We start from the raw sequence: 22,135 nt of genomic DNA, 5'->3' as shown, positions 1-22,135 counted from the left end.
GATGATTAGAGGTTTAGATAGGGTGGACAGTGATAGCCTTTTTCCTCGGATGGAGAATGCTAGCACGAGGGGGCATAGCTTTAAATTAAGGGGTGGTAGTTATAGGACGGATGTCAGGGGTAGGTTCTTTACCCAGAGGGTGGTGAGGGATTGGAATGCCCTGCCTGCTGCAGTTGTAGATGTGCCTAGTTTGGGGGCGTTTAAGAGATCCGTGGATAGGTTTATGGATGGAAAGGGATTGGTTTAGGTTAGAGGGTCATTGCTTTTTTAATTGGTCGGCGCAACATCGTGGGCCGAAGGGCCTGTTCTGCACTGTAATGTTCTATGTTCTCCAGGGACACCCAGCCGTGAATGTAGCCATGGTAGAGGGGCAGACAGTCAACACAGAATCCCTATAGCGCAGAAGGAGGCCTTTCAGCCCATCGAGTCTGCACTGACAACAATCCCATCCAGACCATATCCCACAACCCCAAATATTTACCCCACTAATCCCTCTAAGCCTTAATCCCGGGACACTAAGGGGCAATTTAACATGGCCAATGCATTAACACACACATGTGGACTTTGTCAGATCAGACAACCCCCTCGGTTGCCCACTGCCTGGACTTGCTTTTGGCGAGTTTGGTCAACACAGTAAGAAGTCTCACAACACCAGGTTAAAGTCCAACCAGTTTATTTGATAGTAATCCCACAAGCTTTTGGAAACAGTGTTCCTTGGTCAGGTGTGTGGAAGGATACAGGGGCAGCTTAGTTCTTCCCAGTTTCCTGGACAATATTTATCCCTCAATCAAAATCGCACGACACAGATTGTCTGATCATTAAAACATCACTGTTACGGGAGCTTGTTATGTGCAGATTAGCTGACATGTTTTCTATATGACAAGAGAGACTATACTTCAAAAAGTGCTTAACTAACCGTAAAGTGGTTTGGGATGTCCTGAGGTGATAAAAGGCGCTGTAGAAATGCAAGTCTTTCTTTCATTCTTCTTTAGTGCAGAATCTTTGAACCTTCATGTGATATTGGGGATTTTTAAATTTATACAAATGAATAGCTGACCACACCTTCAATGACATTGTTCACAGGCAGTTAGCGTGCCTGATATGCAGTAGGCAAGCTTTGTTGCTGAGATGAGTATTGAACCTGGCCCCTTGCCTTCAGGGTCACTGCTCAGCCACTCAAGGGGGAAGTGATATTAACAGGATGATCCCGAGGTCAACCAGAGACAAACTGTGAAGGGGAATTTCCTTGATTTTATGAATTCCTGGTTCAGGTCTTTCAGGGAAAGAAAGGTCAAAAGGTCAGGGAAAAAACCTGTAGGAAATTTTTAAAAACTTCTTTTAGAAACGAGATTGACGCATCGGAGAGCACCATAGAAAGCATTCTTTCTAGTTGTGTCACAGTTTGGTGTGGCTCCTGCTCTGCCCAAGACCGCAAGAAACTACAAAAGGTCATGAATGTAGCCCAATCCATTATGCAAACCAGCCTCCCATTTATTGACTCTGTCTACACTTCCCACTGCCTTGGCAAAGCAGTCAGCATAATCAAGGGCCCCACACACCCTGGACGTTCTCTCATCCACCTTCTTCAGTTGGGAAGATACAAAATTCTGAGGTCATGTACCAACCGACATAAGAACAGCCTTTTCCCTGCTGCTGTCAGACTTTTGAATGGACTTACCCTGCATTAAGTTGATCTTTCTCTACACGCTAGCTATGACTGTAACACTACATTCTGCACGCTCTTTTCCTTCTCTAGGAACAGTATGCTTTATCTGCATAACACGCAAGAATCAACACTTTTCACTGTATGTTAATACATGTGACAATAATAAATCAAATCAAAGATGCACTGTGGTAAGCCATGTGAATCTCCTATGGGATGGCGTTGCTCTTGTAGATTGCTGGTTGCCCAGTCTATCCTCTGAAGCCCACACAATTTACGTGGCATAAACAATCAGGTCATGGAATCAGTTGGAAGTGCTTGCGTTGATCCCAAAGTTAAATGGTAGGTTACTTCCTGTTGATGGGCAGGTTTTTTTCTGAAACCAGCAAGAAATGGTAGTATAAAATGTATCCTTTAAAAGAAATATGTTGCTTTACAGGTGCAGCATAGATCAGCAGCACACAACGAAATGTCACATATGCAGGTGGGACCCATCACAAACTCAGGCCACTTCTCCCTGCATGGGACAACTGCTGATCCCTTACTCTAATGAACAGCAAGTTATTCTCTTCATCGTCCTTGGGATATCAGCAAGCAGCAGTCAATATTCCTCCTCTCCTTGACAATGCCCCAATTCAAATTGTTAGGTGTCCAGATCACCATCAGTCTGTCCTAGTTCCTCCATGCCAACACTATGGTTAAGAAAGCCCATCAATGCCACTACTTTCTCAGAAGACAAAGGAAATTTGGCATGTTAGCTATGGCTCTCACCAAATTTTACAGATGCACCATAGAAAACATCCCTTCTGGTTGTATCACAGCTTGGTATGGGCTCCTGCTCTGCCCAAGACCGCAAGAAACTATAAAGAGTCGTGAATGAAGCCCAATCCATTGCACAAACCAGCCTCCTCACTGTCTACACTTCCCGCTGCCTTGGCAAAGCGGCCAGTAGAATTAAGGATCCCACGTACCCCAGACATTCTCTCTTCCACCATTTTCCGTCAGGAAAAAGATACAAAAGTCTGAGGTCATGTTCCAACTGACTCAAGAACAGCTTCTTCTCTGCTGCTGTCACACTTTCGAATGAACCTACTTTGCATTAAATTGATCTTTCTCCACACCCTAGCTATGACTGTAATATTTACATTCTGCACTCTCTTCTTTCCTTCTCTATGGATGGTGTGTATAGCGCGCAAGAAACAATACTTTTCACTGTATTGAATTATATGTTAATACATGTGACAATAATAAATCAAATTTCCTCTTTTGAAAGGTTTTAATTAATTCTTATATCAGCTCCCTTCTCTGGGATTCCCATTTTCTTGCGTTAAGTGGTCGAAAGAAAAACTTGTATAGCGTGAATTTCAAACACAAAAGGATTGTAGACAGTGAAACATTTCTGAAGTGTAATAAGAAGAAGGAACAGTACAGCACAGCACAGGAACAGGCCCTTCTGCCCTCCAGGCCTGTGCCGATCATGATGCCTGTCTGCCCAAACTAAAACTATGCATTTATGGAGTTTGTATCCTTCTATTCCTGTCCTGTTCATGTATTTGTCTAGATGCCCTTTAAATGCCGCTATCGTACTTGCTCCCACCACCTTCCCTGGCAGCGCGTTTCAGACAGTCACCACCCTCTGTAAAAAACTTGCCTCGCGCATCTCCTCTAAACTTTTCCCCACGCACCTTAAACCTATGTCCCCTTGTGCGTGACTTTTCTACTCTAGGAAAGAGCATCTGACTATCCACTCTGTCCATGCCACTCAATCTTGTAAACCTCTTATCAGGCCACCCCTCAATCTCCATTGTTCCAGTGAGAACAAACCCATTTTCTCCAACCTCTCCTTGTAGCTAATACCCTCCAGACCCAGGCAACATCCTGGTAAACCTGTACCCCCTCCAAAGCATCCATTATCCTTCTGGTAGTGTGGTGACCAGACTTGCACTCAGTATTCTAATGCATGCAACTCAGCCAATCTGCACACAACACAGCAATGAAATGTTATCATATCACTTTATTTTTTAGAAATGTTGTTTGAGAGGTAAATATTGACAAGGGCATCAGGAATAACCACCCAGTTTCAAAAAATTGTGCCATCAGATCTTTTACATTTGCCTAGGAGGACAGATAAGGTCTCAGTTAAGCTTCTCACCCAAGTGACGGCACCACCAATATAGAAAACAGACAAACAAAACATTTATAAACACATGAGACCATTTGGCTTATTGTGCGCGTGCCTGCTGAAAAACAGCTAGCCTGCTGTAATAACTCAGGAAACCCAATTGGAAAGGAATGGTATTTATTGTTAAACATAAATAAAGCCACTGCTCCATGGCACACATACATACATACATCTTGGGTTCATGTTGCACTATCTGTAACCCCCGTGACTTGCCTGGGTTTGCAAAACCTCACTTACTGTACTGTCTGGAGACAATACACATCTCTTTAAACTGTGATCAGTGCTCCTACCACTCACATTGTCAGCCACTTCAGGTCTTGAACAGCAGGTTAGGTGTAAGGATTCGCATTTTAATCAGTAATCTCTAAACTGTCTGTGCTTTATATACTCTGTCTGAGGCCAGAACTCTCCATTCACCTGACGAAGAGGCTGTCCCCTCGAAAGCTAGTGAGAATATTATCAAATAAATAGGTTGGACTAAAACCTGGTGTTGTCAGACTTTTTACTATACATACAAGTCCCAACTTTATTTTTATTTCAATAATTTACCCTAATAAAAATCACAATTTCAGTCCATTTTATCAGTCTCTACAAAATAGGTAGGCCTGAAACAGAAATAACACACTGGCAGAAGTGGCCTGTTTCCTTATCAATGAAGGTGTGAAGGTGGCTATTAACTGGCACCTAGATTAAACAAAGTGTCACAGTCAAACTTGGCACAAAACCATGGCAACCCCATTAACATGCAGCCTCTCTTATCGAATCATACAGTGCAGAAGGAGGCTATTTGGCCCATCGAGTCTGCATTGACCACAATCACACTCAGGCTCTATTCCCATAATCCCAAGCATTTATTCTAACTAATCCCCCCGACACTAAGGGGCAACTGAGCATAGCCAATTCACCCAACCTGCACATCTTTGGACTGTGGGAGGAAACCCATGCAGACACAGGGAGAATGCGCAAACTCCATACAGAAACAATGGCCCATGCTGGGAATTGAACCCGGGTCCCTGGCATTGTGAGACATCAGTGCTAACCACTGCGCCACCCAAGGCCTTACACCAAAGTTAAGAGCTTGAATGTTTTTACACAATGATAAGTTATTAAAATAGCTGATATATTCACAACGTCAACATCAAACATACCAATGGCAATTGTTACTATTATGCATTACTATTTCCACTCAAAGCAGCAACAAACCACCTCCCTTCCAACGGAAATGGAGTCCACTGGAAGTTATCCATCATGACACACAAGTGCCAACTGGAACTACCACTTTCACACCAGACCCTTCTGATGACAAGTTCCACCTGGGCAGGCCATTACTTGTTACCAGGGGAACCCTTATTTAATGAGCCCCACAGAGAAATCAGTTCGAGTTCCCCCACAGAACACCAGCCAAATCCTAATTTCCAGCCCTTGGTTCATAGCCCTGGAGGTCACACACATCAACTGTAAGATTATTTCTTTAAAAATACAGAGTCTTTTCCTCTACTCCCCACCTCCTCCAGGCAGAATTCCAGATCCCCATTAACCCCGGTTTAAAAAAAAAATCATCTCCCCTCTAACTCATAATCTATGTTCCCTGTTTATTGGTCTGTCTGCTAAGCAGGGTTGCCAACTGTGATTAAAAGTATTACAAAGAACAAAGAAAATTACAGCACAGGAACAGGCCCTTCAGTCCTCCAAACCTGCACCAACCATGCTGCCTGACTGAACTAAAACCCCTTACCCTTGGCGACCACAGCCCTCTATTCCCAACCTATTCATGCATTTGTCAAGATGCCCATTTAAAGTCCTATCTTATTTATTTCCACTACCTCCCCCAACAGCGAGTTCCAGGCACCCACCACCCTCTGCATAAAAAAAACTTGCCTTCACACCATAAACCAGTGCCCCCTAGTAATCGACTCTTTCACCCTGGAAAAAAGCTTCTGACTATCCACTCTGTCCATGCCCCTCATAAATCTTGTAGACTTCTATCAGATCACCCCTCAACCTCCATCACTCTAATGAGAACAAACCAAGTTCCTCCAACCTTCCTCGTAGCTAATGCCTTCCATACCAGGCAACATCCTGGTGAATCTTTTCTGTACCCCCTCCCCAAGCCTCCACACCCTTCTGTTAGTGTGGCAGCCAGAATTGAACACTATATTTCAAGTGTGGCCTAATTAAAATTCTATAAAACTGCAACATGACTTGGAGATTTCCTCACCTGATTTTTTGCCCCACACTCCACTCAACTCCAACTGAGTTGGTCAATACACCCATCCTTGGAATCTATTTGCTTTCCCACGCCAATTGGAAAACAAAAAAAGATTCATTACCCACACTGGATGATGTTCAACTGCCAGCTTTCCCCACAACAATATTCAACATTTCCACGTCTAGGAAAGAAGGATTTTTTTAAAAACATGTTTTTAAAAAGTCCCGATGATTTTTCTCCAGAGTCGCGCACAGCAGTGTCCAGGAGGCTGATCCTCAATTGCTGGAGATTCCAGGCCAGTCCTGAAGGGTTGGCTGAGGGGAAATTGATCCTTCTGAGATATTCAGTCTCTGGAGCAAGATTCTGAACACACAAACTTCTGACCCATAATTAAGGGTGCTACAGATATCACCACTGTCTTGGTGATATTTCAGTACCAGGGGAAGCACTGTGGCCAAAGTCCTCCAATAAGTGTCCGTCCCTGCGCGTTTTCAGGACACGGCTGGAACACTTCCCTTTCTTGTGTAAACGACAGGAGGCGAACTACATTAGTCTCCGCCCTCTCTCTAAGAATTAATGACTGGTACGTTCGCCGATCAAAAACCCTTTATATATAAAAAAAGAAAGGCAGAGACTTCGGAATATTCGCAATTGTCCCCGGACACTCCCAACATGCATAGTGACACTAATCTCAGACATCCTCGCTTTAAGGCTGCAGATGACAGGGGAGCATGTGACTGGGGAATGGGGGGGGAGGGTTTGAGTTGGTCATATGATCAGCTTCACGGAATCAAAACAAACCCAGTAACAACACTGAAGAAAGAGGTGGGGGGTAGTGGAAATGAAGAATTGGCTTTGAGGATCTCAGGTATAAGGAACTTCTAGGAATCTGCTACAAAGTAAGTGCATTGTATCCGAGCGTGTCAGTTTCAGGCTGGTTAGTTTCAGGGCTACAATGTTGCCGCTTGCGCTTGTTGTTATTGTTGCAATCCTACTGATCTGCCGACTGGGTTTCTTCGCTATATATAGGTGCAGACATGAGTAAGCGTTGTTAGTGCACTTTAGGTTACAGCTGGCAGTCTCTGCCCCCCCCCTTCCCCACCCCCTTACAGAATCGCCTTTTGTAAACCCAGTGTTGTTCTGTGTGCCTGTTCCCTTCCTGAGTCTTAACCTCCCTGCCATCGGATTGGGCTCGACTCGTTACTTGTCTGATATTTGCGAATAGGAAACTCTTTTATATATGTATATATGTACGTATATTGAAGCCCTGTACAGCGCCAGGTTAAATCCGAAGAGGTTTGGTAGCTTCGTACAGTGAATTGCTGCTTGTGTTTTATTAATAAAGCAGCTGACATTCCGGTTTCAGGTATATTTTGCGTCGGAGCCCTGGCCGGGAGGCGGAAATCGGCTTTAGATTAGAGCGAAGGGAGCAGAGCAGTCAAACTGGAGGCCGTTTCCCTTAATTAAATTGGAGTCGGTTTAAAGAGCCACTGCCTTCGCGACGTGGGGGACGCGCTGGCTTCTGTTATTCTCTTTGCAAAGTGAAATAGTGTCAATTGCAAAGTACAAATCCAGGAGGCCATTTTATCCAACTTGCCACAGAAGCGGATGTCCCCTTATGCAACTAACTGTCCCATGAATTATTCCAGAGTCTTCCTGCTTTCTACCCAAAGACGTGTTTAACTCTTTCTGAAGAAAGTGGTGAACTGGTCCACTGCAGTTTATGGTTCATCTCCCCGGATGTTTATCTGAGGACTTTTTTAAAAATAGAATGTAATTTGTAATATTTTGTAAATATTTCTGCCCCCTGTGGATGCTGTGAATCAGCCTCAGTGGCTTTCCTTGCCTGGTGGTTGCATCAACTTTGTCACTTGCGATATTGTGACTCATGACAAACCATTCACTTAGTCTTTCTTCATCCAAACGTGCAAAAAGAAAACTGTTTCTTCAGAAGACAAAACTGCGGAATTATTTTTGTTCTTTATCATAACAGAGATCGATCGGCACAGTGGTTAGCAGTGTCCTGACAGTTCCAGGGACCTTGGTTCGATTCCCAACTTGGGTCACTGTCTATGTGGAATTTGCACATTCTCCCCATGTCTGCGTGGGTTTCCTCCCACAGTCCAAAGATGGGCTGGTTAGGTGGATTGGCCATGTTAAATTGCCCCTAAGTGTAGGTTAGAGGGATTACCGATGGTAAATGTGTGAGGTTACAGGGGTAGAGCCTAGGTGGGATTGTTGTCAGTTGCAGGCTCGATGGACTGAATGCCCTTCTTTGCACTGTAAGGTTTCTATGAGTCTTTCTCTGAGATGTGTTTGAGCTTGGATTAAAGAGCTTTGTGCAGAGATTCTATACTTGACAGCTCATAATTCCTGAAATTACACAAAATGTTACAGATTTTTGTTATTATAAGGGCCATCAATTGTGTTGTAGAGGTCCGTTTGCAAAGTGTTATTTCCAGATGAATAGATGACCCTGAATAAAAGCAAACTTAATTCATCGGTTGCAACACAAAATGTCAATAGTTAAGTGGTGAGGGAGAGATAGGAGAGGAGTGGGCACAAGAGGAAGGATGGGAGAGGGATGTGAATCACTGGAAGGGGGTTGAAAAATGCATCAGGATAATGCTGGGCTTGAGGGAGGGAAAGATCAATGCTGTCATAGAAGAGGAAGCAGAAAAAGATACAGAACTGTGTGTTACGTAATAGAGGAAGCAGACTGCAATGAGAATAATACATGAATGAGGTGGAATTAAGTTCATGACAATGACCGGAGAAAGAAGAATAGAATCAATCTGGAACATGGTTAAGTACATCAAATGATAGTGAGAGGGAGAGACAGAAAGGTAAAGGGGAGAGAGATTAGATAACTGGAAGGGCAGGAGGAGAGAAAAAAGAGATCACGTTCTATCGGAGTTTAGAAGAATGAGAGGCAACCTTTACTGAGACGTATAGGATACTCAGAGGGATTGATAAGTTTAGATGCTCAGAAATTGCTTCTCCTTATGGGAGAGTCCAGGACCAGAGGGCATAATCTGAGTTTAAAGTTTATTTATTAGTCTGACAAGTAGGCTTATGTTAACACTGCAATGAAGTTAGTGTGAAAATCCTCAGGTCACCATGTTCCCGTGCCTGTTGAGGTACACTGAGGGAGAATTTAGCATGGCCACTGTACCTAACCAGCACATCTTTTGACAGATACGGGGAGAAGGTGCAGACTCCACACAGTCAGTGACCCAAGTAGGGAATTGAACCCAGCACCCTGGAGCTGTGAGGCAGCAGTGCTAACCACTGTGCCATTGTGCTGCTCCAAGATAAGGAAGAATTTCTTCTCTGAGGGTAGTGAATCTATGGAATCCTTTACCACAGGGGGGCTGTAAGGATGGGTTATTAAATATACTCGAGGCTGAGATTTTTAATCAGTAAGGGATTCAAAGGTTATGGGGATAAAGTGGGAAAGTGGAGCTAATGATTATAACGGAGCAGTCATGATCTTATCAATGGACCAAGTGGCCTAGTTCTGCTGTTGCATCTTGTGGTCTTCTAAGTGGGTGCAAAGGAGAGAAGATTGGGGTGGTGGAAACGGGGGGAAGACATTCGGATAGGAGCTGAGGGAAGAAAGGGAAATTGGGATGATAATTGGGAAAAGCTATCAGAACAGTGACATGGATTGTCTTTTAAAAAGCATTTAGATAATTACATGGAAATGATGGGTATAGGAGGATATGGGCCAAACGCGGGCAATTGGGATTTGTTTAGTGTTTTCTTAAAAAAAAAAGGCAGCATGGATAATTTGGGCTGTAGGGCTTGTTTCCGTGCTGTAAAAGATGAAGGCAAGGAATGATTGGGCAAGGGAGGTAGAGAGGAAGTGGAGAGAGAGAGAGAGAGAAATGAGAGATTAATTGTTACGCCTGGTAATAACAGCTGCATTAGTAATATGCAGTGGCCAGGACCATGGAATGTAAAGATGACAAACCCTGGGTCTTTTTTAAATCTAGCAATACCTAGATCCCAATAATGGGAGTCAGGCAGCAGAGGGTTGGAATCTAAAGCAGGCAGCTACTGAGAGATTCAGCATCATGAGGACTGAGATGGTATGGTGTTATTAGAGAGTTGGAAGTAGGTGATCTTCGTGGTAGAGATTGCGTGGGTCTGGATGTTCAGTTCAGGGTCAAGTAGAACATTGAGGTTCCTACCCATCTGGTTCAGAGTGACGCTGACCAATAAATCAGTGGTGCAATTACCGATTTTGCTTCTTAACATAATGGTTCTGTCCTTTGCAATGATGGAAAAGCAGAAAAAAGGAGCAGAGTAGGATATTCATCCCTTCGAGCCTGCTCTGCCATTCATTATGATCATGGCTGATCATCCAACTCTAACCTGTTCCTGCTTCCCCCGCTCCATATCCTCTAATCCCTTTAGCCCCAAGGGCTACATTTAGCTCCTTCCTGAAAACATATAACGTTTTGGCCTCAACTGCTTTTCTGTGGTAGAGAATTCTACAGGCTCGCCACTCTACGTGAAAAAATTTCTCCTCATCTCAGTCCTAAAAGGTCTACACCATATCCTCAGACTATGACCTCTGGCTCTGGATTACCCCCATCATCAGGAACATCTTCCCTGCATCTATCCTGTCTAGTCCTGTTACAATTTTATAAATTTCTATGAGAACCCCCTCCTTTCCCCAATTCTAAATTCTAATGAATGTAATCCTAACCGACTCAATCTCTCCACATTAATTAATCCTCCCATCCCAGGAATCAATCTGGTAAAGATTTGTTGCACAGAGCAAGAACAACCTTCCTCAGGTAAGGAGACCAAAACTGCACACAATATTCTGGTTGTGGCCACACTAAGGCCCTGTTCTTAGGCACCCTGCTCTTGTACTGAAATCCTCTTGTTGTGAAGGCAAACGTACCACTTGCAGCCTTTACCTCCTGCCATACCTGCGTGCTTATCTTCAGTGACTGGTGTACGAGGACAGCCAGGTCTCATTGCACACTCCCCTCTCTCTCAATCTATAGTCACTCAGATGATCTGCCTTGCTGGTTTTACTACCTAAGTGGATAACTTCATTCTTATCTGTATTTATACTGCATCTGCCGTGCATTTGCCCACTCGCTCAACCTGTCCACATCACACTGAAGCATCTCTGCATCCTCCCCGCGGTTCACCCCACCCACCCAGTTTTGTACTGATGGAACTTGCGATACTCAAGGAGGGGATGGGTCCTGCAAAGTTGTGTAGAGGTGGAACTCAATGTTATGATTGAGGTATATGGAGTTTTCCTAAATGGGGTGTCAAACAATATGAGACAAGGACAGGAGAATGGATTAAGTTGCAATCAACTTGTCTGAGTTGAATAGGGATGCCAGTCCAAGGGGCTGAATAGTCTGGTTTTGAAATTTTCCAATGAGTGTACCAATGGAAACTCACCCTGTGTCTATAGTTGATGCTGCCAAGTGCTCGCTGGCATATGAGAAAGAGGAATAGTTCAGGAAGAGTTTGAGGTGTGGCATCAGGCAGATCTTTTAGCTAGGTTTGGATAGGTAGGAGTGAAACCAAGTGAAGGCAGTCTCACTAAACTGTACAATGGAAGAATGGCATTGAAGGGAATGGTAGGTTTGACTCTTGCCAAGAGCTTCAGATAAATAGGAAGAGTTCGAGTCATGGAGGATCTTGCCTCTGACTTTGATTTAGAGCTATGACAGGAGCAGAAATCTAATTGAAAGATTTAGATGTGACATTGTGGGAACGTATTTCAGAGGATTTGATAGCACGTTAAAAGACTTTGTAGGGAAAAGGGAGGCTGGCAAGGTGTTAATAGTTGGTAAAAACGTGCGAGGTTTGAGAAGTGGGATGAAGGCAGTTCTGAAAGAAGGAAGAAGTTGCTGATGATGGGTAGTCCCAGTTACATGTCAGCTTGTGTTGAGAACGAAGTTGTGTGGGCACTGGAGCTGGGTTCAGACAGCAGATCAGTGATGAAGGTGAACAAACAAGGTCAAGTATAAAGGAGACTGGCATGATGTTTGGGTTGGTGGTAAATAGGGGCAGTGTGGGGTGACGAGGAGAGCAGGCAGCATCAGCAGAGATAACTCCGTGGATGGTTTCAACCTCAGTGACAGTAAAGTCCATGAGCTCCTTACACATGCAGGTGAGGAAGGAGAGCAGGAAAATGGGTTTTAAAGCAATTGTTGGGAGAAGAGAAGAGAACAGGTCATCTTCGCTCTTCAAGGTGATCCTTCAAGGTGATACTGCCCATCTTGGCAGAGCAGAGGGAAATCCATCAGATCCGAGGATTCCGGCTCATCCCAGTTGACTCCAGGGATGAAAGTGGCTGTCGTAGAAGGAGTGGTTGAATAACATGGTCTCATACTCGCTGGAGTTCAGGAGAATGAGGGAGGGGAATCTGATTGAGGTATATAAAATGCTAAAGGGGATTGATAAGATGAATGTTGAACAAATGTTTCCCCTTGTGGGACAGTCTAGAATGAGAGGTCATGGACGGACGTAAACACAGTAAAAAGTCTGACAACACCAGGTTTTAGTCCAACCTATTTATTTGATAATATACTCACTAGCGACGAAGGGGGTAACCCCGAAAGCTAGTGAGTATATTATCAAATAAATAGGTTGGACTAAAACCTGGTGTTGTCAGACTTTTTACTGTGGTCATGGACCTACAGTGAAAGGAGGTAGGTTCCAAACTGAGATGGGGAGAAACTATTTCTCAGGTTTGTGAACCTGTGGAACTTGCTGCCCCAGAGTGCAGTGGAGGCAGAATCAATCAACAGATTCAGGAAAGAGATAGATATGTTTCTGATGAAAAGCGGGATAAGGGGGTGGCACAGTTGTTAGCTCTGCTGCCTCACAGCTCCAGGGACCCGGGTTTGATTCCCAGCATGGGTAGCATGGTAGACTCTGTATGGAGTCTGCACATGCTTCCTGTGTCTGCGTGGGTTTCCTCCTGATGCTCCAGTTTCTTCCCACAGTCCAAAGATGTGTGGGTTAGGTTGATTGGCCATGCTAAATTGCTCCTTAATGTCCCGGGATGCATAGGTTAGAGGGATAGTGGAGTAAATATGTGGGGTTACAGGGATGGGGCTTTAATGGGATTGTTATTGGTGCAGATTCAATGGGCCTCCTTCTACACTGTGGGGATTCAACGATTCTATAAGGAGCAGGCAGGAAAGTGGAGTTGAGACCAGGATAAGATCAGACATGATCATGTTAAATGGTGGAGCTGGCTTGAAGGGCTAATTGGCCTATTCCTGCACTTTGGTCATCTGTTACGCAGAAGGTTTGCGGCCATTGGATATGAGTGATAGAGAAAAGCACCCATAATGGGGGAGGACAGTTATGATGGGGGGGAACCTTAAAGGTTCTACTGAGGAAAATGGGACCAAAGATGAAGGCAAATGAGTAGATCAACAGCCACAGACGTGTTAGAGTGGGCAGTTTATGTGCTGCGCAAGCTTATACGATGCGATGCGATGAGAAAGATTGGCAAATTTTATAAGCTGAGCGATCAGGATAATTACTGGAAGAGGGAGAGAAAGCAACATAATGGCTAGAATGTTGAGCAAGAAATAGTCATAATGATAATCAGAGAGGTCAAGGATGTGGGTGGCCTGGTGGCACAGTGGTTAGCACTGCTGCCTCACAGCGCCAGGGACCTGGGCTCGATTCCTGGCCTCGGGTCACTGTCTGTGTGGAGTTTGCACATTCCCCCTGTGCCTGCATAGGTTTCCTCCGGGTGCTCCAGTTTTCTTCCACAGTCCAAAGGTGTGGGGGTTAGGTGGATTGGCCATGATAAATTGTCCCCTAGTGTCAGTGGATTAGCAGGGTAAATACGTGGGGTTACAGGAATAGGGCCTGTTTAGGATTGTAGTTGGTGCAGACTCAATGGGCTGAATGGCCTCCTTCTGCACCTTAGGGATCTTATGATTCTATGTGCATGTCGCTGGCTAGACCAAATTGCCCATGCCTAATTGCCCCATGAGAAGAGCTGCCTCTTGAACCACTGTCATCCATGTGATGTAGGTACACCCACACTGCTGTTAGGGACAGGGTTCTCGGATTTTGACGCAGTGACACTGACGGAATGGTGATATATTTCCAAGTCAGCATCCTGACTTGGCGGGGGGGGGGGAACGAATTAGCAGTTTGTGTACCTATGGCAATATTCATAAAAAGGGGATAGTGATCTGGGTAATAGCAGGGAATAAAGGGGTGGGGTTGGGGGGAGAGAGGGAGTCTGAGCTTATCAAAGCCTTTATTGACTGTGATCTAGGTTGTATGAAGCCCTGTTCACTAAACATTCCTCAGTGCAACGAGCTTCAGTTTTTAAGGTTCTCTTCCTTGTTTTAATTCATCCTTGGCCTTAACCCTCCCTCCCTATCTCTTGCAACCTCAGCCAACTCTACAACCAACTGGGCCCTCTGTGCTCCTCCAATACCGGCCTCTTTGCACATTCCTGATTTTAATCACTCTCTCATTGGTAACTGTGTCCTCATTTCCTTTGAGTCTAAATTCTGGAATTCCCCTCCTCATTCTCTGTATCTCTCTCTCTGCTTTAACGTGCTCTATATCAAACTTGGTTTGAGGACTGCTCCTATGAAGCACTTGGATACAGTTTACTCTGACAAAGATGCAGTATAAAGGTACTATTGTTGTATTGACTGAAAGGGGGGGGAGAGCGGGAGAGAGAGAGATTGAGATATTAATCAGAAAAGGTGGAGATGAAGATGGATTTGAAAAAAATGAAAGGGAGAGATCTGGCTACAGACTGAAGGAGCAACATCTGGGGAATGACTGAAGGAGGGAGAATGAAAGATAAAGATAGTGGCTGGAGGAGAGAGGGACATGGTGAATGAGTGAAGGAACAACAGAGGTAGAGAGAGAAATTAAGATATTGATTGGAAAAGAGTGAGCAATCAGCTTTTTACTGAAAAGGAGAAAGTGAAAGAAGTGCCTTCTGTCAGTCTGTATCACAAGCAGAAACTGAAAGTGAGGACATTCAGGAAAAGTGACTCAATTCCTGGAAATGTATAACACAAAACAAGGATTGCTGGCTGTTTTGGGTATGTGTGTTTAATATCCTGTTCTTGTTATCCCACATCCTGATCTGTGCAGGTACAGTTGTACTGAAGCAAGCACTACCCATAGAATCCCTGCAGTGCAGGAGGAGGCCACTCAGCCCATCAAGTCTGTGCTGACCACAATTCCATCCTGGCCCTACCCCTATAACCCTGTGCATTTACCCTAGCTAGTCCCCCTGACACGAAGGGTCAATATAGCATGGCCAATCCACCTAATCCGCACATATCTTTGGACTGTGGGAGGAAACTGGAGAACCCCGGGGGAAACTCCAGCAAGCATGGGGAGAACATGCAGACTCCGCACAGACAGTGACCCAAGCTGGGAATTGAACCCAGATCCCTGGCGCTGTGAGGCAGTAGTGCTAACCACTGTGCCACCATGTGGATTGAATTCTTCCTGTTCAATCAGCACTGTAAGCTTTCAAGCCCTTTCTAAACCAATTCCTTAATTCACCTTTGGGGATGTATATTACATGAAGGGAGAGGATGAATTTAACTTTTAAAAGGATACAAAATCTGGATTGACCCACCAATGAGTATTAAATCGTGTTTTATTGTTTAATGAATGCTCCAACATTTTTGAATTGAACTAACAGAAAGCAAAGAGTGGGGGTAAATGGGCGGTTTTCCAATTGGTGATCAGTGGCGAGTGGTGTGCCTCAGGGATCAGTGTTGGGACAGCAATTGTTTATGATTTACGTCGATGATTTGGAGTCGGGGGACCAAGTGTAGTGTGTCAAAATTCACAGTTGACACTAAGCTGAGTGGCAGAACAAAGTGTGCAGAGGATGATGAAAGTCTGCAAAGGGGTACAGATAGTCTAAGTGAGCGGGCGAGGGTTTGGCAGATGGAATACAATTTTGGTAAATGTGAGGTCATCCATTTTGGTAACAGCAAAATGGACTATTATTTAAATGGTAAAAAATTGCAGCATGCTGCTGTGCAGAGGGATCTGGGTGTCCTTGTACAAGAATCACAAAGAGTTGGTTTGCAGATGCAGTGGGTAATTAAGAAGGCAAACAGAATTTTGTCCTTCATTGCTAGAGGGATGGAGTTTAAATACAGCGAGGCTATGTTGCAGCTGTATAAAGTGCTGGTGAGGCCACACCTAGAGTATTGTGTACAGCTTTGGTCTCCTTACTTGAGAAAGGATATACTGGCACTGGAGAGGGGTGGCCAGGAGATTCACTAGGTTGATTCCGGAGGTGAGAGGCTTGGCTTATGAGGAGAGACTGAATAGACCGGGGCTATACTCATTGGAATTCAGAAGAATTGAGGGGGGGGATCTTATAGAAACATATAACATAATGAACTGAATAGATAAGATAGAAACAGGTGAAACTGGATCTAGGGGGCATGGCTTCAAAATAAGGAGTAGTAGATTTAAGACTCAGTTGAGGGGGAACTTCCTCACTCAAAGGGTTGTGAATCTGTGGAATTCCCTGCCCAGTGAAGCAGTTGAGGCTATCTCATTGAATGTTTTTAAGGCAAGGATAGATAAATCTTTGAACAGTAAAGGAATTAAGGGTTATGGTGAGCGGGCGGGTAAGTGGAGCTGAGTCCATGAAAAGATCAGCCATGAGCTTATTGAATGATGGAGCAGGCTCAAGGGGCCAAATGGCTACTCCTGCTCCTAGTTTTTAATGTTCTTATATCCTTATCCTAAGCCAGTTCCATCACAGAAGTGAACATTTAATTATGAGATATTTGGACAGTGCCCCTAATTTGTGGAGTAATGGGGTAGGTGTTTATGCTATATTTAAATAGATGGGTGCATGATGGTACAGTGGTTAGCACTGCTGCCTCACAGCGCCAGAGACCCGGGTTCAATTCTGATCTCGGATGACTGTGTGGAATTTGCACGTTCTCTGTGTCTGCATGGATTTCCTCCACATACTCCAGTTTCCTCCCACAGCCCATAGATGTGCAGGTTAGGTGGATTGGCCATGCTAAATTGACCCTTAGTGTCAGGGGGATTAGCAAGGCAGATAAGTGGAGTTACGGGCGTAGGGCATGGGTGAGATTGCTGTCAGTGAAGACTCGATGGGCCAAATGGCCTCCTTCTGCGCTGTAGGGATTTTATGATAAAGATAAGCAAGGTCACCCATGAACAGTTCTGAAGAAGAGTCACATGGACTCAAAATCTTAACTGTTTCTCTCTCTACAGATGCTGCCAGACCTGCTGAGTTTTTCTGGCATTTTTTTGTTTTGATTTAAATATGTTAGTTTGTAAGTAAAATAATCTATGGTGGTTTAAGTTCCATTGTTCAGGATACATTGATCAGAATATAGTTTATCATAAATAGATTTGGTTTATATAAGAAACTTGAAACTGCAAAAGAAGGATGGAACCAATTTGTACCTGGTTCACTGGGGAAAAGATAAGTATTGTAACTTTAAAAATTGTCAGTCATTATTCAGTCCTGATTAAAACAAAATACCTTAATTAGAAAGCGGAGAGATGTTTGACAAATCCAACTAAACAATAGTCTCTGTCAAATTTGGTACCTATTAGCCATATGGACTCTAAATATTTTAGTTTCTCATTGTTTGAAATTAGGGATTTCTATAATTAGGAAGTTAGGAACATTTCTATAATTAACTCTGTATTAATCTGGAATAGAGCAGTTGTACCACAGAAAGAGGCCATTTGGCCCATCATGGTTATGGCTGTTCTCTGGAAGAGCAATTGACCCAGTGCCGTTCCCCTGCCTTTTCACCATAGCTCTGTAAATATTTACTTTTGGTTTTATTCTCTTTTTGACTGAATCTGCCTATAACACACTGTCAAGCAGTGAATTCCAGATCCTAACAACCGTTGCATGAAAAGATCTCTGCTGTTGCAATGGTTTGTTATTTAGCCAATTACCTTATGCCTGTGCCCTCCACCCGGGGGGCACTTTCTCTCCATCTACCCTCTCCCCTCATCATTTTGAATATCTTGACTAAATCTCATACTTGTTTAAGTTTCTAAATTCCACTGCTGTACTTTTTATTCATTCATGGGCTATGAGCATCCATAGGTAGATCATCATTTATTGTCAATCCTTAATTTGAGAAGGCTGTTATGAGCTGCCTTCTTGAACCACCGCAGTCCCTGTGCTGTAGTTACACCCGCAGTGCTGTTGGAAAAGGTGCACCAGGATTTTGTCACAGTGACAGAGAAGGAACTGTGAAATGGTTCCAAATCGAGATGATGTGTGGCTTGGGGAGGGAACTTGCAGATAGTGTGGTGTTTCCATGTATCTGCTACCTTTATCTTACTAGGTGGTAGAAGTCCCGGGTTTGGAAGGTGCTTTAGAAGGAGCCTTGATAATTTGCAGTGTTTCTTGTGGACCCTGCACACTGCTGTCACTGCGTCGAAGGTGGAGGAAGTGAATGTTCACAGTGGGGGATGATGGGGTGTCAAGCAGGCTACTTTATCCTAGATGTTGTCAAGTTTCTTGAGTGCTGATGAAGTTCACTCATCCAGACAAAGGAAGAATATTCCATCACACTCCTGGCTTGTGCCTTGCAGACAGTGAATAGGTTTTGGGAAGTCAATAGATGAGTTACTCTCTGCATAATTCCCAGCCTGTGACCTGCTCTTGCAGTATTTATATGGCTGGTTCGGTTCATTTTGATAACTCCCATGATGTTAATAATGGGGAATTCAACGATGGTCATACCTTTGAATGTCAAGGGGTGATGGTTGTATTCTGTCTTGGTTGGAGATGGTCATTGCTGGTACTTGTGTGCCACGTATCAGCCCATACCTGAATGTTGCCCAGGTCTCGCTGCATATGGACATGGCTTCAGTATCTGGGGAGTCATGAATGGTGCTGAACATTGTTCAATAATTAGAGAACATGTCCTCTTCTGACCTGATGATAGAAGATTATTGATGAAGCATCTGAAGATTATTAGTCCTAGGGTGCTATCCTGAGGAATTCCTGAGTGATATCTTGAGGCTGAGAATGTGGTTGTTGGAGGTTCATCAAACAACTTTCCTCAGGCAAGGTATGACTCCAACCAGTGGAGAGGTTTCCCCCGATTCAATCAAAAAATATCTGGAATTAGGAATCTACTGATGACCATGAAACCATTGTTGGAAAAACCCATCTGGTTCACTAATGTCCTTTAGGGAAGGAAATCTGCTGTCCTTAACTGGTCTGGCCTACATGTGACTCCAGAGTCACAGCAATGTGGTTAACCCTCATCTACTATTGGGCAACTAGGGATGGGCAATAAATGCTGGCCAGCTAGCGACATCCATGATCCATGAATAATGAAATAAAACCTATGTCGTAGCTGTACTGGAACGGCTTGGTTAGGGGTACACCTAGTTCAGGAGCATATTGTCAAAGCCTTTTTTAATATCCAATGCCTTCAGCTATTTCTTTACATCACACAGAGTGAATTGACTGAAGACAGACATCTGTGGGACCATGGGGACTTCAGGTTGTGGGGTCTTCAGGAAGTAGCCTGTGGGAGGGTGGGGATATTTGTGAAGCCTCCTCCTCCAATGGGTAGTTTACTTGCTGTCTGCCAAGTTTGGCAGGGCTGGGCATGCCATTGTCCATTTGATGCCCAGGTTGATGTTGAATGGTCTGTCTGCTTTCATCCCTTTTTAACAATTTGATACATTGTTGTGGGTCTGGAGTAATGATGTGGAGATGCCGGCATTGGACAGGGGTAAACACAGGAAGAAGTCTCTCAACACCAGGTTAAAGTCCAACAGGTTTATTTGGTAGCAAAAGCCAGTAGCTTTCAAAGCACTGCTCCTTCATTAGATGGATGGGATTTCAGTTCACAAACAGGGCATATATAGACACAAACTCAATTTACAAAATAACGATTGGAATGCGAGTCTTTACAGGTAATCAAGTCTTAAAGGTACAGACAATGTGAGTGGAGAGAGCACTGGTTAAAGAGATGTGTATTGTCTCCAACCAGGACAGTTAGTGAGATTTGGCAAGTCCTGGGGGTTACAGATGTGACATGAACCCAAGGCCCCGGTTGAGGCTGTCCTGGTGTGCGGAACTTGGCTATCAGCCTCTGCTCAGCGACTCTGCACTGTTGTGAAGGTCGCCTTGGAGAACGCTTACCTGAAGAAAAGTGTTCTCCAAAGCGGCCTTCACAACACACGACAGCACAGAATCTCTGAGCAGAGACTGATAGCCAAGTTCCGCACGCATGTGGACAGCCTCGACCTTGGGTTCATGTCACACTATCTGTAACCCTGCATGACTTGCCTGGGGCTTGCAAAATCTCACTAACTGTCCTGTCTGGAGACAATACACATTTCTTTAACCAGTGCTTAACCCTCTCTCCACTTGCATTGTCTGTACCTTTTTAAGACTTGATTACCTGTAAAGACTAACATCCCAAACATTATTTTGTAAATTGAGTTTGTCTTTATATGCTCTGCTTGTGAACTGAGATCCCACTCACCTGATGAAGAAGCAGTGCTTTGAAAGCTACTGGCTTTTGCTACTAAATAAACCTGTTGAATTTTAACCTTGTGTTGTAAGACTTCTTACTGGGTCTGGAATAAGCCAGAGCAGACAGGCCAGGGTGGAGGGTCATGAACTGATGGTGGCTTTTACAATTGATGAACATGGGAACAAGTTCAATGTTGAATTGAATGCACCAACTGCCATGGTGGGATTTGAACCCATGGGTTAACAGTCCAGTGACATTGCCACCTCATCCTTCCTATAAAGCATTAAAATGCTGGATGCACAACTTCTGGTTTCACATTGAACTGAGTTTGAGCAGCAGTTAAAGCGTGGGTGGACACTACATCATTCTCTATATCTGTCCAGTGGCTGATGTTAAAGTGATGATTTCTGTTTTGGGATTTGAAAGCAATACTGGGAATAATTCCCGCCTGTAAATCAGGATGGGTTGAATTGAAAAGTTTGCCTTTTTTTTATTGGGAAGCAGCAGTAAGGAATTAGTTGCAGTGATACAAGCGGCTGGGCAATTCTCCAAGCAGAGCCGCTCCACACCCGGCCCCGGGCCCTGGCTGAGGTTGGACCTGGCCCCAGGAGCCCACAGCGGGTGACCCTTTCTAACCTGAAGATCCACTTGAAACTGCACCAATGTCACACACTGAATCTCTCTCTTTGGCTCTTTCCTTATTCCCACTGAATTTCTCTTTGATTTTATCATTTTCTCCTCTTTCTGTGTAACATCTTTGTCTTTCTCTCTCTCACTTTTCTCTCCCTTTTGCCTTTCATCTCTCTCTCTCTCTCTCTCTCTCTCTTTCCCCCCCTTCCCTTTTCTCTCGCTCTCTTTCCTCTCTTCCTTTGTCTTGCACTCTCTCTCTCTCTCTCTCTCTCTCTCTCTCTCTCTCTCTCTCTCTTCCCCCCCCCCCCAGCCCCTTTCCCCCTTGTGCGCTCTCTCTCTCTTTCTCTTTTTTCTCTCCCTCTCTTCTCTTTCTTCCTTTCTTTTTCTCCCTCCCTTGCCCTTCCCCCTCGTGCTCTCTCTCTCCCTTTTTTTCCCTTTTCCTCTCTCGTGCTCTCTCTGTCTGTGTCTGTCTCCCCCACTCCTCCCCCCCCTTTCCCTTTCCTCCTCTCTCTCTCTCTCTCCCTCTCCCTTTTTTCTCTCTCTCTCTCTCCCTCTCCCTTTTTTCTCTCTCTCTCTCTCTCTCCCTCTCCCTTTTTTCTCTCTCTCTCTCTCTCTCTCTCTCCCTTTTTTGTCTCTCTCTCTCCCTCTCCCTTTTTTCTCTCTCTCTCTCCCTCTCCCTTTTTTTCTCTCTCTCTCTCCCTCTCCCTTTTTTTTCTCTCTCTCTCTCCCTCTCCCTTTTTTCTCTCTCTCTCTCTCCCTCTCCCTTTTTTCTCTCTCTCTCCCTCTCTCTCTCCCTCTCCCTTTTTTCTCTCTCTCTCCCTCTCTCTCTCCCTCTCCCTTTTTTCTCTCTCTCTCTCTCTCTCCCTCTCCCTTTTTTCTCTCTCTCTCTCTCTCCCTCCCTCTCCCTTTTTTCTCTCTCTCTCTCC

At 44.5% G+C, this 22,135-nt stretch overlaps 1 protein-coding gene across 2 annotated transcripts in view; it reads left to right on the top strand.

Annotated features, from left to right (window-relative positions):
- Window positions 1-6,840: 6,840 nt before the first annotated feature.
- Window positions 6,841-22,135, top strand: part of LOC145354241 (CREB3 regulatory factor-like) — a 112,255-nt gene continuing 96,960 nt past the window's right edge. For both annotated transcript variants that reach the window (XM_080205320.1, XM_080205321.1), the window contains exon 1: window positions 6,841-6,953. The gene's annotated coding sequence lies outside the window, so the exon portion shown is untranslated. The remainder of the gene's footprint in view (window positions 6,954-22,135) is intronic.

Source organism: Carcharhinus amblyrhynchos, chromosome 17 (genome assembly GCF_965287045.1).
Source record: "Carcharhinus amblyrhynchos chromosome 17, sCarAmb.v2.hapA, whole genome shotgun sequence".
Lineage (NCBI taxonomy): Eukaryota > Metazoa > Chordata > Chondrichthyes > Carcharhiniformes > Carcharhinidae > Carcharhinus > Carcharhinus amblyrhynchos.
This window is presented reverse-complemented; position numbering and strand designations above follow the sequence as displayed.